A 12,520-nucleotide genomic window follows, 5' to 3' on the forward strand; every position below is an offset into this window, starting at 1 on the left:
AGCACTTTGGGAGGATGAAGTGGGGGATTGCCTGAGATCAGGAGTTGGAAACCAGCCTGGCCAACATGGTGAAACCCTGTCTCTACTAAAAAAAAATAATAATAATAATACAAAAAAATTAGCCACGCATGGTGGTGCACACCTGTAGTCCCAGCTACTCGGGAAGCTGAGGCAGGAGAATCGCTTGAACCTAGGAGATGGAGGTTGCAATGAGCCAAGATCTCACCACTGCACTCCAGCCTGGGCGACAGAGTGAGACTCCGTCTCAAAAAAAAAAAAAAAAAAAAAAAGGCAAGAACAAGTCAGAGGTCAGGAGAGTGAGGAGAGTGGTGACCCTGGAGTGGGAGCATGCTGGCCTTTCAGAGGCTGGTTAGGTTCAGCTTTTGCACTCTGGGTATTGGTTACAAGGTTGGGCTCAGTTTGTGAGAATGTATTGAGCTGTTCATTTATGGCATGTGCCCTTTTCTGAATACATGGTTTTTTGTTTTTGTTTTTGTTTTTTTTTTTGAGATGGTGTTTTGCTCTTGTTGCCCAGGCTGGAGTGCAGTGGCAAGATCTCAGCCCACTGCAACTTCCACCTCCCGGGTTCAAGTGATTCTCCTGCCTCAGCCTCCCAAGTAGCTGGGACTACAGGCATGCACCACCACGCCCAACTAATTTTGTATTTTAGTAGAGACGGGGTTTCTCCATGTTGGTCAGGCTGGTCTTGAACTCCCAGCCTCAGGCGATCCACCTGTCTTGTCCTCCCAAAGTGCTGGGATTACAGGCGTGAGTCACCGTGCCCGGCCACATGTTAAATTTTAAAATGAAAATCAAAAGGACAAGAACTCATCTCCCCACAGGGCGTCTTACAAGTCGAAGTTTGCAGAGAGCCCAGGAAAGCTTACCAAGGGGACTGGCATGCTCACTGCCTCTGAGGTTAAGGAGGCCCCCCAGGAAGAGGTGACATGCGACTGGCCAGTGAAAGGTGAGCAGGGGTGGAAGGGTTTCCTTGGTGGTGCCAGCTTTCCTGATGTCTCTGCAAAGGTTTGGAGGCACCAGAGATCCTGGTTCGTTTTGACTTTGGATGGTGTGGGGTGTGGAAACACAGCACATCAGCAGATGGCCCAAAGGAGGCATTTCTGAGTTGGAACAGGTTGGGCACTCATTACTACTTTAGTATTAACTTAATTTGCTTAAGCCTTCAGAGACTAGGGATGCCCTGTAAGGAGTCTAGATGACTAAGAGAAGGTGGTGGAGGGGGAAGGGGGAGCCAGGGGACCTGGGGGATCCAGAAAGAAGAGTGGTAGAAACAGGCAGAGAGGTAGGAGGAAACCAGGAGAAGGCAATATCCAAGAAGGAATCAAAAAGTGATTCTGGGCCGGGCGCAGTGGCTCACGCCTGTAATCCCAACACTCTGGAGGCTGAGGTGGGCGGATCACTTGAGGTCAGGAGTTCAAGACCAGCCTGGCCAATATGATGAAACCCCATCTCCACTAAAAATACAAAAATCAGCTGGGCGTGGTGGTGCGTGCCTGTAGTCCCAGCTACTCAGGAGACTGAGGCAGGAGAGTTGCTTGAACCCTGAAGGCGGGGGTTGCAGTGAGCCAAGATTGCACCACTACACTCCAGCCTGGGTGACACAGTGAGTCTCCACCTCAAAAAAAAAAAAAAAAAAAAAGTGATTCTGGCTGGGACCACCCAGTGTGGCCCAGTGCTCAGTGAAGCCAGGACTGAGAAGTCCCAATGAGGTTGGAGCAGGTGGCCCCTGGTGATGTGATGACTGGGGCCCTTTCTGGGGATGGGGAAGGAGCGGCTGTGTTGTGGGTGGCCGAGAAGGGAGTGGGGATGAGGAAACAGTGACTCTCCTTCATTCAGCTAGGCACTGACACTGCCCCTAGGCAGGCAGAGGGACTGCTGGGAGGAGGAGGGCTGAGCCAAGCCTGCAATAGCTGGAGAGGGAGGCTGGAGCCAGGAGAGAGGACATGGAAACGTGTCCTCCCCAAGCCTTTCCCGAAGCTTCGAGAGTTTACTCCTGTTCTGAGGCGTGCCCCCAACCTTTTTTTTTTTTTTTTTTTTTGAGACGAGTCTCACACTGTCACCCAGGCTAGAGTGCAATGGTGCGATCTCAGCTCACTGCAACCTCTGTCTGCCGGGTTCACACAATTCTCCTGCCTCAGCCTCCAGAGTAGCCGGGATTACAGGCACACACCATCACACCCAGCTAATTTTTCGTACTTTTAGTAGAGACGGGGTTTCACTGTGTTGGTTAAACTAGTCTCGAACTCCTGACCTTGTGATCTGCCCACCTCAGCCTCCCAAAGTGCTAGGATTACAGGCGTGAGCCACAGCGCCCGGCCGAGGAGCCCCCCCTTTTTAGGCGCTCACTCTGGTCCTCGTCCCAGGCCTGTCCTCCATGGCCTCTCCACATCCTCTTGTCCCTGTGGCTGGTGACTTTGAAAGTCAGGCACTGGGTGTCAGGAAAGTAGGCACCACCACGGACCCCTCTCCCCCAGGACCAGCTAGAGGTCCTGACAGCCTGGGACAGGCTCTGAGGCCGGACCACCTGGGTCCCAATCCAAGCTCGCTACTCTCTGGCTCTGTGGCATTGAGCATTTGACTTCTTGGTATCTTGTTTCCTCACCTGTCACGTGGGGCAAGGATTAGGACTTTGCACGGTCGTGAGAATTGAAGGAGATGCTGATTGCCATCACATGAGCCCCACAGAGAACACTCGGTAATTCAATCCCTGTCAGCTGCTGTGCTGGTGGTGCTGGTGATGTGCCCTCAGGACCAGAGCAGGGGAGCACCAGTCCTGACCCCCTCCTCATTCACTGTCTGGCTCTGGGCAAGTCCCTTTCTGGGCCTCAGTTTCCCTATCTGCAAAATGCAGGAGGCGGACCAGGCTGCTTCTAAGCATGCTTCAGACCCCAGAATCCAGGGTGACTCTTGGCCCCCTTCTCCAGTTCTCAGCACATCCAGCTTCCAGAGGCCCACTGGAAGATCACAGGCCCGAGATTCTTGCAGTCCAGGTGAGCTACACCCAGGTGTTGGGAGAAGAATCTATCATGGGCACGGGCGTTCCTGCACATTCTTGCTGAGTATGCCCCAAATGCAAAGCCCTGGTCGCTCCGTACCCGTGTCTCAGGGTCGTGTTTGCAACGAGCAACCTCAAAGGAGGAGGTACCATCTCCCTCTGGACAAGTTTGCCGTAAAAGCAGTAAATTCCCCAAACTCAGTGTTCTGCTGTGTAATGCAGCCCATCGTGTGTGCAGGCATCCATCATCCATGATGGGCCCTTGGCCTCGCCCACCCCACACTGACCCTAGGCCTTGGAAGACACAGGGAACTTGTGTGAACTCCATGCTGAAACTCCAGCTATTATTTTACTTCAACTATTAAAGTCCCTGTCTCTGACCCAGGAGTCTCAGAACTGGAGGTTGGCAGCACCTCTCTTTGAATGGAGGTCATCTGACTCCCTCTGTATCTCGGGTTCTGTTTTTCACTAAACATTACAGCATTGTAACATTTCCCTGTCTCATTAGAAATCTCCATTACATATCCAGTGAGTGGATATGTTTAAAAGTCACATACACATTTACTTAACCACACACTCTCCTATTAGGGGACATTTTGGTCATTTAAACTTTGCAGGGTTAGAAAGTATGCTGCCGTGAAACCTGTGTGCTCCAGGTTCTGCTGTACCTCTGTGGCTCCTAGCAGGGACGGCCTAGAAGAGTAAGTGCTGCACCAAGAAACTGACAAATTCACAATCCAGAGAGAGACACAGCAGCTGTGAGTCTGTCCACTTCTAGCCAGCATTGTGTCACTTCATTGTTTAATCTGAGCTATTTCCACAGGGAAAAGAAAGCCTTATCTTCTTTCAAAGTATGTTTTTAATCATCAGAGAGGTTGAACCCTTCTCATATGCTTATTAGCCGTTTCTATTTCTCTCTTGATGGCTCCCTTTGTAACTTTTACTCGTTTATTTTTGTAATAGAATTATTTAGAACAGTGAAAATCTAGGAAAAAAACAGAGTTCAACAAAATAGCCCATTTATGGTATGTACAGTTGGATTCAACCCTATCGATATTTCATGATTCAGTGGGATATTTGTGCCATTGTTGAAAAGACAGAATAGGATACACAAATAGAAATATGGTATTTTTGAACTAATATTATGTGAAAAAATAGAAAACCAAATTGAGTGTGAGTGTGCAGTGAGGACTACATAAAAGCTGTATTCATGTGGCTAAAGACTAAAGGAAACTAAAAGAAAGTGGATGGTGTGTTTGACTAGTGAAAAATTTTTGTTGTTGATTTTTGTTTCAGGAAACAATTGAGTCAGGGAGGAATAATTGTGCCAAAAACATAGAGACATATATAGTCACTGCACTTCAATCTGACACTGAGTTTCTTGGCAACCAAAGCAAAATTCAAATCATGATCAAATTATGATTATACTGCTCTTGTTTCCTGACCAAAGACAGTCCACCATTAGGAGAGACATGGTTGTTTCTGGCATTAAATTATCATCATTTTTCTCCTGAGTCTTTTTTTTTTTTTTGAGATGGAGTTTCGCTCTTGCCTAGTAGGCTGGAGTGCAATGGTGCAATCTCAGCTCACCACAGCCGCCACCTTCTAGGTTCAAGCAATTCTCCTGCCTCAGCCTCCTGAGTAGCTGGGATTACAGGTGTGCGCCACCAAGCCTGGCTAATTTTTGTATTTTTAGTAGAAATGGGGTTTCACCATGTTGGCCAGGCTGGTCTTGAACTCCTGATCTCGGGTTATCCACCCGCCTCGGCCTCCTAAAGTGCTGGAATTACAGGCGTGAGCCAGCTTGCCCGGCTCTCCTGAGTCTTTATGTAAGAGTCAAGAGACTTGATGAGCAGCAAATTTGCTTGTAGTTTGCAAAAAATGAAACTGGTCTTTGGAAAAGTTCCATTAGGGGATTTAGGGGCGAGGGAGGCCCCCCCACCCTTTGATCCCTGGGTCCTGGGCAAGATGACACACACCCCAAGGAATCTGCTCCAAGCAGGAAGTCATTCGTTATGTCCTGCTGTGACAGTCCAGCTTTTTTCCATCCCAGAGAAGCAGAACAACAGGTCACTCTCCCCTGATAACAAATAGCCCTCCGAATGTTTGAAAGATCATTATTGGCACGCGTGGACTGTTTTTCCCTGAGTCAGGATACAGACAGCTTTGACGCTTCCCAACCTCTGGAGCACAGGCCTCCATCGGTTTTTGCACATGGTGCTGCTGCTGCTACGCCCCGTCTGCTCCCTCTCTTGGCTTTTAGAGAAGAGCAGCTGCCCTGGTCTCTGCTCACCCCTCCGGGCGCACCTCAGCCTCACGTCTCTTGCACACGTGCAGCAGCCCCCGGCCTTTGCAGGGCTCCTAGAGCACCCAAGCTCCAACCTCCCTTCCTTGCCTCTTTGCTCACCCAGGCTCCTTCCTGTCCTTCAAGTCTCAGCCAAGATGCCGCCTCTGCAGAGAGCCTTTCCTGCCCATCATCCTGAACAAGTCCCTGCACCTTGGTGCCCTACACCCAACCCCCTCTTTATGACACATACCCCCTTCGCATTCCTTTATTTCTTTGCTAATGTATCGATTTTCTTCCTCTGCCCATTAGTCTTTGGGCTCCCTGAGGGCAGGGACAGTGCCAGCCCCGTTTGCTGCTATGCCCTGGGTTACTGAGCGCATCTTTGATGCCCAGTACATTTTTGTTGGTGCATGAATGGAGAGGGCAATGCCTGGCAGCTGGCAATGCCATGTGTTTTGAGTCAGAGCCATGTGTGACAAGACAGCCACTGCTGAGATAGGCATTCTCTCCATATTACAGCAGGGGAGACTGGCTTAGAGAGGTGGCAGAGTCCCTGTACCCAGTGTGGCCTTCCAGATACACCTGTAATCCCAGCACTTTGGGAGGCTGAGGTGGGTGGATCACTTGAGGTCAGGAGTTTGACACCAGCCTGGACAATATAGTGAAACCCTGTGTCTACTAAAAATGCAAAAATATTAGCTGAGCATGGTTGCACATACCTATAATCCCAGCTACTCAGGAGGCTGAGGTGGGAGAATCACTTGAACCCAAGAGGCGGAGGCTGCAGTGAGCCGAGATCATGCCACTGCACTCCAGCTTGGGCAACAGAGTGAGACTCTGTCTCAAAACAATAAAAAAAGCTTTTTGGAGGAGGGACCCGACATTGGCACTGTCACAGTCTACGGGATGAGTAGGAGTTAAACAGATTCAGGAGTAGGAGAAGTGGCCTCAGGGAGGGTGACGAACATCCCAGATAAGGCAGCAGCCTGTGTACAGGTCTAGAGGAAGGATGTTGGGTTAAGTAGAGGTGTAGTTCAGCAGAGGTTGGGGATAAGGGTGATCAGAGGAGGGGCTGAAAGGTGGGTGGGGCTGCCACAGGAAGGGTGGACAGTAGGGAGTGGTCCCATCCCAAAGGCTTCAAAGAGGGTTAAGAATTTAGGCCGGGTGCTGGGGTTCACACCACTTTGGGAGGCCAAGGCGGGCAGAACACGAGGTCAGGAGTTCAAGACCAGCCTGACCAACATGGTGAAACCCTGTCTGTATTAAAAATACAAAAAATTAATTTGGAGTGTTGGCACATGCCTGTATTCCCAGTTACTCTGGAGGCTGAGGCAGGAGAATCACTTGCACCAGAGAGGCGGAGGTTGCAGTGAGCCAAGATCACACCATTGCACTCCAGCCTGGATGACAGAGCGAGACTCCATCTCAAAAAAAAACGAAAGAAAAGAAATTTGGCAGAAGCCAGCTGCCCTCTCAGCTCCTGCTGGAGGCCCGTCTTGCACTTCTATCTAAGGATGTTAATTTCCATGTGTTGTACGCCCTAGCGTGTGCCAGGCCTTCGGTCTCATTTCACTTACACAGTCAGCCGTGAGAGACGCATGCTCTCCTGTCTCACAACAAGGGAGGCAGGATCATAAAGGAACCAGCCAGCTTCATGGGGACGCATGGCAGGGACAGGATGCAACCCAGGCATGCCTGGGACCTGAGCCATTTCTCACCACCACACCGTGCCCACACAGCACACTGCCAAATGATTGCTTAGTGTTAGGAGCTGAACTATGTCCCCCGCAAATTCATCTGTTAGAATCCTAACCCTAGTCCTTCAGCATGTGCCTGTATTTGGAGGCAGGGTCTCTGCAGAGGTATATGAGCGGGCCTTCCCTAGTCCAATAGGAAGAGGATTATAAGAAAAGGGGGTGAGGACACAGACACACACACACACACACACACACACACAGAGTAGACCATGTTATAATTTATTAGGAAATTAAGGTTTGTACTGCATGTTGCTGTGTGATTTCTATGTGAAGGGGCAACAGATTAAGGAGGTTATCTACACACTGTAGATGTTATCCCCCCTCAAGAGACTGCTCAGTTAGATTTCTTCCTAGGGCTTGTCTGAATAAATGCGGGCTATTTTTAACCCTTGGGACAGGACTATCTGGGTTGAAGTTATTGGTTCAAGATTTAGGTAGCTTTCTTGGGAGAAATAGGACTACTAGAGGGAAAGATGAACTCAGAGGTTGTGTAAATATGAAGCAGGCACCTATCCTGGAAAGTATATTTTTGGCCGAAAGGGGTGTGAGGTATTTAGATATTACCAGGGACTGGTGGAACAATGGCAATTGGTCCCTTAAATAATATAAAGATATATACATTTTTTCTTTTGGAGTCAGGGAGTGCCACTTGTTCCCATTATCCAACAGGATTTGGAGGAGAGTTGCTCCGAAAAGCAGACTATTATAGAATCACTATGAGTCATTTCTTTAAAGAAAATGATAACTCCAAAATGTTTTAAATGCAAAAATCTTTATTTGCTGATAGAGGGGACACATAACTTTCCAAACAGGATGCAATAAAGACACCATGAGGCCAACTGAATCTGTCTCCTCTCCCCTCCTTTTCTTGTTGTTTATTAAAAGGTAAACAAAAATCTTTCATTATTTTTAAATATTATATGAAAGTCTTGTTTAAAAGAGAAAACCTGATTTCACCTTTGCATTACTGTATTACTAACATTAAATCCAATTATTAATAAAACCTTATCAACAAATCTATACAGTCTTAATTAGTTTGACCATAAGGTAACATTTCCATAAACCTCTTATAACTCTTTACAGTTTTCTGTTAAACAGATCAATTTCCTAAGAAAACTATTATTCAGACACATGGGCCCAGATTCCAGCTCTACATCGGTGTGCTTTTATTTCAATGTTCAACCTATGGAAAAACTAAATAATCCTTTTATATCTTAGCCAACTTCCTTATAGCCACAGAACTTTTTACAAGATTAGCCCTTTACAAACCCTTTTCAACTTGCTTAAACCTTCAGTTTTGTCTCATGACTCTTTTAGGTTAGGCCAATCCTTAAAACCCTCTGAGCTAGACAAGATTACATTCCCTTTAACACCAGGTCCCAACCTCCAGGCCAAGGACCAGTACTGGTCTGTGGCCTGTTAGAAACTGGGCAACACAGCAGGAGGTGAGTGGCGGGCAAGCGAGCATTACTGCCTGAGCCCTGCCTCTTGTGAGATCAGTGGCAGCGGCAGATTCACATAGGAGCCTGAGCCCTATCATGAACTCTGCATGCGGGGCATCTAGATTGTGCACTCCTTATGAGACTCTAACGCTTGATGATCTGAGGTGGAACAGTTTCATCCCCAAACCATTCCCCTAGCCCCCTGTCTATGGAAAAATGGTCTTCCACAAAACCAGTCCCTGGTGCCAAAAAGGTGAGGGGACCACTGCTTTAACAAAAACCATATTCCCATGCCTCCTTCTAACCTCCCACCCCAAAACACATTCAACTTTCCTTCTCTAATTTGCACCTAAACTGTTCCTCCAGTAGTGATACATTTGGCTGTGTCACCACCCAAATCTCATCTTGAATTGTAGCTCCCATAATTCCCATGTGTTGTGAGAGGGGCCTGGTGGGAGATAACTGAATCATGGGAGCAGTTTCCCCCGTACTGTTCTTGTGATAGTGAATAAGTCTCACAAGATCTGATGGTTTTAATAAGGGGTTTCCACTTTTCCTTGGCTCTCTTTCTCTCTTGCCTGCTGCCATGTAAGATGTGCCATTGCTCCTCCTTCACCTTCTGCCATGATTGTGAGGCCTCCCCAGCCATGTGGAACTGTGAGTCCAGTAAACCTCTTTCCTTTATAAATTACCCAATCTCGGGTATGTCTTTATTAGCAGCTTGAGAACAGACTAATACTTGTAGTCTCAAGTACATGCTACAGTGTTAACTCTTAGCAACTTTTAATTTTGGTGAAAAACCTGGTTAGCAAGCAGTTTTAACCATGTCAGGAATGCAGAGCTCAGGACAAGGATGGAGCTGCAGATCATGTCTGACTCTTCTCAGCCTAGCCAGGGAACCAGACTAACTCCATATTTCTCCAGGCCTTACCTAGAATCTAATGGCTGTAAACGGCCAGGCACGGTGGCTCACGCCTGGAATCCCAGCACTTTGGGAGGCCCAGGCAGGCGGATCATGAGGTCAGGAGATCGAGACCATCCTGGCTAACATGGTGAAACCTTATCTCTACTAAAAATACAAAAAAATTAGCCAGGCGTGGTGGTGGGTGCCTGTAGTCCCAGCTACTCGGGAGGCTGAGGCAGGAGACTGGCGTGAACCTAGGAGGTAGAGCTTGCAGTGAGCCGAGATCGCACCACTGCGCTGCAGCCTAGGTGACAGAGCAAGACTCTGTTTCAAAAAAAAAAAAAAAAAAAGAATCTAATGGCCGTAAACAGACAAGTCAAACTATTATTATTAATAGAAGTTGCAGGGGCAGTTTATGGCCTTAAAGTATCTGGCAAACAGTACCTGACCTGCCAAATTTAGTTCAAATGTGTGAACTTTGAAGACATTTTTGTTTTACTTTACCAACAATCTTCAGACTTTCTTTCTTTCTTCCTTTCTTTCCTTTCTTGCCTGCCTGCCTGCCTGCCTGCCTGCCTGCCTGCCTGCCTTCCTTCCTTCCTTCCTTCCTTCCTTCCTTCCTTCCTTCCTTCCTTCCTTCCTTCCTTTCGAGATGGAGTCTCACTCTGTTGCTCAGGTTGGAATGCAGTGGTGCAATCTCGGCTCACTGCAACTTCCACCTCCTGGGTTCAAGCGATTCTTCTGCCTCAGCCTCTTGAGAAGCTGGGACTACAGGAGCCCACCACAGTGCCTGGCTAATTTTTAAATTTTTAGTAGAGACAGGATTTCACCATGTTGGCCAGGCTGCTCTCAAACTGCTGACCTCAGGTGATCCACCCACCTCAGCCTCCCAAAGTGCTGGAATTACAGGTGTGAGCCACCACGCCAGCCCAGACTATCTTTATTTTTTAAAGATAAGAGTCATGTGACCTAAAAGGCATTAAAGTTTCTATTTTTCTGGGCCGGTCATGGTGGCTCACGCCTGTAATCCCAGCACTTTGGGAGGCCAAGGCGGGTGGATTGCCTGAGGTCAGGCGTTCAAGACCAGCCTGGCCAACATGGTGAAACCTTGTCTCTACTAAAAATATAAAAATGAGCCAGGTGTGGTGGCGGGCACCTGTAATCCCAGCTACTTAGGAGGCTGAGGCAGGAGAATTGCTTGAACCTGGGAGACGGAGGTTGCAGTAAGCTGAGATCACGCCACTGTACTCCAGCCTGGATGAGAGAGCGAGACTTCGTCTCAAAGAAACAAAAGTTTCTATTTTTCTGACAATATGTTTAAGTGCTTATTTTTCTTTAAGCCAATTAGAGATCTTTTATATAGACATCACACATACAGCACATATAAATACACAGACAGAAATACAAGACAAAATTCCATCAACTGAGAAGTTTTTAGAGGGAAAACAGAGGCTTTATAAACAATATCTGTATGCATACAGCCCAAATGTCAGCTTTAATTAAGTGGATTTCTGACTACAGAGCTCTCGAAAGAAAAATCCTTTTAAAATCTTTTAGCCAGGACAAATGGCCAATATTTCTGGCTTTTGAATATTTTACTAAAGGTAACCTCCTACCTGAAACTAACAAGTCTTAACTAACCCAATATCCTAAACACTGATGCACAAGGTGTCTCCAAAGAGACAGTAAGCAATTTACAGCATCTAGAATGATCCCAAACGTAACTCAGCGACAAGACAGGAAATCAGAAGCTGTCCATGGAAGGGGAAAAGAATCAATAAATGGCAAAAGTTCCACAAGTATCAAACCTCAAAGGACTCACTTCCAAAGCCAGGAATTTCCAGGTTACTGCTATGAAAAGGGCAAAGCCTTAGCAACTGACCTACAGCACAAGGTGACCGCTGTTGTTTTTTCCAGAAGGACTTTAGGGCATTTTCAAGCTTGCGAAAGATTTTAACTGCCCAAGAGAATTTTCTAAGACTAGTCATGTTATTGTTATGCATCCTTCTTTTAACTTAACCTTTTTCATTCAATGATGTACACAGTTCCAAGAGTGACTCAATCTAAAAGCCTAAGTCTAGATAGTAATTTTCCAGGTTTTTACCTTATATACGGTAAAAGGTATACATTTGCGGAAAGGGGTAGAGGAGCCATCTTTATGATAAGCAGCTCTTGAACGCAATAGGGAAATTTATAATTTTACTTGCCGCCTTCAGAGTTTCCCTTGGCTTTATTTTGTTGATGATGATGTTTGATTTGGAAGCCAGCCAGGGCAGAGAGACCCCCTCAGCTTAAGGCCATCAACAGCTGGGATTCTGTCCTGGGGACCCTTCAGTTCCTCAGGCAGTCCCATTTCCAATGGCTGGGCTTGTAGCAGAGTGGGCGAGCTGTGTGGGGTTTTTTTCCATGTGTCCCATTGGGGCAGTTTGCCTTCCAGTGGCCTGGCCTTCTGCACTGATGCCAGTTACCTGGAGGAGTGTCCTTGGGACAACCTGGAGCCAGGTTGGGGTTTGTAAAGCAGCCAACAGTTGAGCCTGCCTCTTGTCCCTGCGTTTTTCTTTCTCCTTAGCCCTGTCCTCCTTATTATGCTCTCCGTTATAAAAGACTGAGGAGGCTAATTTGAGGATTTCCTGCATAGGGGCCATGCTGTATTACACAAGAAAAGTAGGTGTTTCTTTTTGAGAGTCTGAGGGTTACATTTGTCTGTGTTCTAGGATGCAACCCAGAGGAGAATCTGAAGGAATAGATGGGTTCTGTCCCTTGGTGGGGCTGGAAAAGGAGCTGCCAGGGAGTAACATCTGCTGGGACACGAATTGCACTTTGCTTTGGGGCTTAGCACTGAGGAAGAGGGTTCCACTCATGTCCACTGAGGGACTCGGGTACACCTTCTAAAGGGGTGTCCCACCTATTAGAAAGGACCTCTCAGCTCTGGTGCCTTGTCACGCAGAGTGATCAGCCCAGGTATGAGGAAAAAAGGGTAATGGATGAACTCAGCTTGGTGCCAGCCCAGGAGAGGGGGCAGGAATGTGGAAACTCTGAGGCCACGTGAGATCACCTGATTTGGAGATGTCCAGAGCAGGAGGTGTGACTGTCGTCATGGAAGAATTTAGAAAG

Source organism: Macaca mulatta, chromosome 10 (assembly GCF_049350105.2).
Source record: "Macaca mulatta isolate MMU2019108-1 chromosome 10, T2T-MMU8v2.0, whole genome shotgun sequence".
NCBI classification, from domain to species: domain Eukaryota; kingdom Metazoa; phylum Chordata; class Mammalia; order Primates; family Cercopithecidae; genus Macaca; species Macaca mulatta.